Source organism: Rhinoraja longicauda, chromosome 12, assembly GCF_053455715.1.
Source record: "Rhinoraja longicauda isolate Sanriku21f chromosome 12, sRhiLon1.1, whole genome shotgun sequence".
NCBI lineage: Eukaryota > Metazoa > Chordata > Chondrichthyes > Rajiformes > Arhynchobatidae > Rhinoraja > Rhinoraja longicauda.
In genome coordinates this window covers 9,415,000-9,420,999 of record NC_135964.1, presented here as the reverse complement: position 1 = coordinate 9,420,999, position 6,000 = coordinate 9,415,000, and positions in this window count along the sequence as shown.

The following is a 6,000-nucleotide window of genomic DNA, read 5'->3' as shown; positions in this document are numbered from 1 at the left end:
GAGGAGACTCACTGTGATGGATGTTTCTTTTTTTGTTTTGTGTTGGTTTGTGATTGTGTGTGTGTATTGCTTATTTTTATTGCTCTTATTGTTGGACTGTGGGTGACGGAATTTCGTCCAAAAGACATTTTTTGGATGACAATAAAGGCTATTCTGATTCTGAGGCTATTCTGATATTTCAGCAGAGCCCCCTTTGCACTTTCCACATTGCACTGTCGGTGTGTGTTCATGTCATTCCCCCTCATTGTTCAGGCTGGTCAGTGCATGCTGCACCTGTGCTAAGTGTGCCTTGTATATGCTTAAAGCAGCTTCAGTGAAAGGTAGACACAAAATGCTGGAGTAACTCAGCGGGGCAGGCAGCATCTCCAGAGAGAAGGAATGGGTGATGTTTCGGGTCGAGACCCTTCTTCAGACTCGTGAAAGTGAAGGTCTAGGTGTAGGAGGCTGCCCACAGAATATTCCAACATTTTTTTTTTATGGTTCTGCGCCTGTTCTTGCTGGAGTTTAGAAGGATGAGGGGGGACCTCATTTAAATTTATCGTGGGGAAAGGCCTGGATAGAGTAGATGAAGAGAGGATATTTCTACTAGAGTCATAGATTCATATAGTGATATAGTTAGGAAACAGGCCCTTCGGCCCAACATGTCGCACCTGCCTGCGTTTGGTCCATATCCCTCCAAACTTGTCCTAGTGGGAGAGTCTAGGACTAGAGGTCATAGCCTCAGAATTAAAGGATGTGCCTTTAGGAAGGGGATGAGGAGGAATTTCTTAGTCAGAGGGTGGTGAATCTGTGGGATTCTTTGCCACAGAAGGCTGTGGAGGCCAAGTCAATGGATATTTTTTTAGGCAGGGAAATTGTTCTTTTTGCTACTCAATTGGCTAATCAGTACTCGCTCCCTGAATCCCATGCGATCTAACCTTCCACAGCAGCCCATCATGCGGAATGTAATCAAATGCCTTGCTGAAGTCCATATAGTCAACATCTATGGCTTTGCCCTCATCAACCTTTTTGGTTACTTCCTAAAGAAATGCAATCAGATTCTTAAGAAAACGTGCAAAACCATGCTGACTATCCCTAATCAGCCCTCGTCTGTCCAAATGCATATATATCTCATCCCTCATAATCCTCTCCAGTAACTTGTCACTACCACAGATGTTGGGCTCACAGTTCTATAGTTCCCAGGCATTTCCTTGCAGCCCCTCTTGAATAGAGGCACAACATTAGGCACCCCCAGTCTTCCAGCGCCGCACCTGCGTCTAACACTGATTCAGCAAGTCAAGTCAAGTCAAGTCAAATTTATTTGTCACATACACATACACGATGTGCAGTGAAATGAAAGTGGCAATGCCTGCGGGTTGTGCACAAAAAGAATTACAGTTACAGCATATAAATAAAGTTAATAAGTTACTATTAGTGTTGACAAAAATGTAGTCTCTGGGGTTATAAAAGTTGACAGTCCTGATGGCCTGTGGGAAGAAGCTCCGTCTCATCCTCTCCGTTTTCACAGCGTGACAGCGGAGGCGTTTGCCTGATCGTAGCATCTGGAACAGTCCGTTACTGGGGTGGCAGGGGTCCCTCATGATCTTACTTGCTCTGGATCTGCACCTCCTGATGTATAGGTCCTGCAGGGGGATGAGTGTAGTTCCCATGGTGCGTTCTGCCGAACGCACTACTCTCTGCAGGGCCATCCTGTCCTGGGCAGAGCTGTTCCCAAACTAGACTGTAATGTTGCCGGACAGGATGCTCTCTACAGCCCCAGAGTAGAAGCAATGAAGGATCTTCAGAGACACTCTGAATTTCCTCAGTTGTCTAAGGTGGTAAAGGCGCTGCTTAGCCTTACCCACCAGTGCGGCAATGTGCGTTGCCCACGTCAGATCCTCTGCGATGCGGACTCTACATCTACATCAGGGTGCATGTCATTTATTCTCCAGCTTCCCACAACGTCCTCGGATATGTAGGATCAGGCCTGCGAGATTGAAGTGCCTTATGACATCCAGCACCTCCTCCAACCATAATACGGACTGTCCTCAAGACATCTCCATTAACTGTCTCAAGCTCCCAAGTCTTTATCTCTTTCTCCATGGTAAAAACAGAGAACTACTCATCGAGGACCTTGCCCATCTCCTGCGGCTCCACACAGAAATGACTGCTTTGTTTATTGAGAGGCCCTATTTTCGGTCTAGTTACCCTCTTTCCCTTATTCACAAAATGCTGGAGTAACTCAGCAGGTCAGGCAGCATCTCAGGAGAGAAGGAATGGGCGACGTTTCGGGTCAAGACCTTTCTTCAGTCTGAAGAAGAGTCTCGACCTGAAACGTCGCCCATTCCTTCTCTCCTGAGATGCTGCCTGACCTGCTGAGTTACTCCAGCATTTTGTGAATAAATATCTTCGATTTGTACCAGCATCTGCAGTTATTTTCTTATATACCCTCTTTCCCTTAATATACATAAAATCTCTTTGGATTTTCCTTAATAGCCAGGGCTATGTTATGCTCCCTTTTTGCCATGCTCCCTTTTTGCCATGCTTACTTCCATCTTTATTATGCTCCTCAGTTCCCAAAACTCCTCCAGGGATACACTTGATTCCCAGCGGCCCATGACTCCTTATTTTTCCTGACTGTGGGTGAATTATGGTGCAGGTAAACAGATTAATGAAATTGATAATTCATTCTTTAGGTCTTTGACTCATTGAATGATACAGCATGGAAACAGGCCTTTCAGCCCATCAAGTCTACACCGACCATCGCACGGTGGCACAGCGGTAGAGTTGCTACCTTACAGCGCCAGAGACCCGGGTTTGATCCTAACTAAGGGTGTTGACTGTGTGGAGTTTTGTACCTTCTCCCTGTGACCCGCTTGGGTTTTCTTTGGGATCTCCAGTTTCCTTCCACACTTCGAAGACGTACCTGTTTCCGTTCTGTATCTCTAAAGTAAACGTGTACACACCAGTTCCATGTTATCCCACTTTCACATCCACTCCCTGCACACCAGGGGGAATTTTAACGGAGGCCAATTAACCCACAAATTTGCACATCTTTGGGATGTGGCGGGGAACTGGAGCACCCAGAGGAAACCCACGCGGTCAGGGAGTACGTGCAAACTTAACACAGACGGCACCCGAGGTCAGGATCGAACCCCTGTCTCAGACACCATGATGCAGCATCTCTACCAGCTGCATCACTGGCCAGAACTTTAAATAATAAACCAATCTAGACATTAGACAATAGGTGCAGGAGGAGGCCATTCGGCCCTTCGAGCCAGCACCGCCATTCAATGTGATCATGGCTGATCATTCTCAATCAGTACCCCGTTCCTGCCTTCTCCCCATACCCCCTGACTCCGCTATCCTTAAGAGCTCTATCTAGCTCTCTCTAGCTGGCAGTCTGTTTGTCTTTTTTCCTTTTTTTTTTTGTTGTGTGTCGGTGTTGGGATGGTTTTTGTTTTTGTTTCTTTGGCTGTGTATGTGTGGGGGGGTTGGGGGGTGGTGGGGGAAACCTTTCTTTTTTAGGTCTCTTCCTCGCGGCGCGGGGCGCAGCTCGGCCGCGGGGCCTTCCATCGCCCGCGGGGCCTTCCATCGCCCGGTGCGGCTCGGCCGCTGGACTTAACAGTGCCCGGTGCGGCTCGGCCGCGGGGCCTTCCATCGCCCGGTACGGCCGCGGGACGGTTCAGCGCCAGGTGCGGCTCGGCCGCGGGGCCTTCCATCGCCCGGCGCGGCTCGGCCGCGGGACTTCACATCGCCCGGCGCGACTCGGCTGCGGGGCCTTCCCTCGCCCGGTACGGCTGCGGGACGGTTCAGCGCCAGGTGCGGCTTGGCCGCGGGGCCTTCCATCGCCCGGCGCGGCTCGGCCGCGGGACTTCACATCGCTGGTGCGGCTCGGCCGCGGGACCTTCCATCGCCCGGCGGCTCGGCCGCAGGACCTAACATCGCCCGGCGCGGCTCGGTCGCGGGACTTTACATCGCTGGTGCGGCTTGGCCGCGGGACTTTACATCGTTGGTGCGGCTCGGCCGCGGGGCCTTCCATCGCCTGGCGCGGCTCGGCCGCGGGACTTAGCTGCGCACGGTATGGCCGCGGGGTCTTCCATCACCCGGCTCGGCCGCGGGATGTTTCAGCGCCCGGTGCGGCTCGGCCGCGGGGACTTCCATCCCCTTGCGGGGACTGTGCGGGTCGGTCAGGGACGAGCTGTCTGTCCGTGGGCGTGGGGAAGAGAGCGGAAGTTTTGTTGCCTCCATCACAGTGAGGGGGTGTTTGGAGTCACTGTGATGGATGTTTGTGTTGGGGTCATGTGTCTTGTGTTCTTTTTTTTTTGTGTGACTGCTGGAAATGTAATTTCGTTCGGTGCCTCGGTACCGAATGACAAATAATGCTCTGTATTCTGTATTCTTGAATGCATTCAGAGAATTGGCCTCCACTGCCTTCTGAGGCAGAGAATTCCACAGATAATCTGCTTATAGACAATAGACAATAAGTGCAGATATTCCACAGATATACAAACTATAGATTTACATTTCTCCTCAGCATTTATTTATATTACATCAAAGACCATTTTTTTAGTTTCAATAATGTTGGATCGAGATATAATTACAATAGTTCCATGTCCTAGATTTCCAAGCTCAACACTCCAGTGTGTGCAGGAATCCAGTAAACTGTACTAAAGAGTGAAATTGCCTTTACAGTCTAATCAAGCAGTAAATTAGAGAGTTGGCTAATTTATTTACAATCCTCTTTTTGAAGTTGAAAACACCAATTATCCAACAGAAGTTGTTGACCTTTTGTGTATCAACATAAGTATTCTAGTTAATGAGGCATGAGGTGCAGCGTCTATTAAATTAAAATAACAGAAAGCTGTTGTTTGCAGATAATTCCCCAGTACTGATTATGTCTTTCACTCCTGGAAGTCTTACTTATTACATCTGTAGTTAAATGTTGTTACATTTTTCTTGGCATGTTCACCGCTGTCTATAATGTGATACTCTTACATATACGCGACTTTTGATGTGAAAGAGTTTAGTTTGGATACAGCGTGGAAACAGGCCCTTCGGCCTACCGAGTCCATGCCGACCAGCGATCCCCACACATTAACACCATACTACATACTCAAGGGGCAATTTTACACATACACCAAGCCAATTTACCTACATACTTGCACGTCTTTAGAGTGTGGGAGGAAACCGAAGATCTCGGAGAAAACCCACACAGGTCACGGGGAGAACGTACAAACACCGCACAGACAGCCCCCATAGATTTAGATTTTTAAAAATATTTTAGATTTAGATTTAGAGATACAGCGTGGAAACAGACCCTTTGGCCCACCGGGACCGTGCCGCCCAGCGATCCCCGCACATTAACACTATCCTACACACACTAGGGACAATTTGTACATTTACCCAGTCAATTAACCTACATACCTGTACATCTTTGGAGTGTGGGAGGAAACCGAAGATCTCGGAGAAAACCCATGCAGGTCACGGGGAGAACGTACAAACTCCGTGCAGACGGTGCCCGTAGTCGGGATCGAACCCGGGTCTCCGGCGCTGCAAGCACTGTAAGGCAGCAACTCTACCGCTGCGCCACCGTGCCGCACTGAAGTGCCTCCTCGTCAGGGAATTGAACCCCGGTCTCCCGCGTGACAGGCGGGGATGCTAACCATGAGTTACAAAGCAGAACTGAAAGACAGCATTGAGGAAAGCAATCTGCATGTGCCACTGCCACAGGACACTGTTTACCGTATGTATTTGCCTCACGAAACTCACTTTCACTGAAAACATTGGCAAGAGTTGAGCACGAACTGTGTGGCCATTCCTATCACTGCATTTTAGTGCAATGCCTAAAGACGAATTTCTTCCCTTTATGACTCCGAAACTTAAATCTAACCCAAATTAATGTTTCAGAAATCTGCCTTCTCATTAAAATTAAAATAATTTGGGTGAATCCTAATTTCTTAGTCATGAGTCCCAGGAGCCATTTTTCAAATTACTGCAGATGTATAAAACTAACATTAC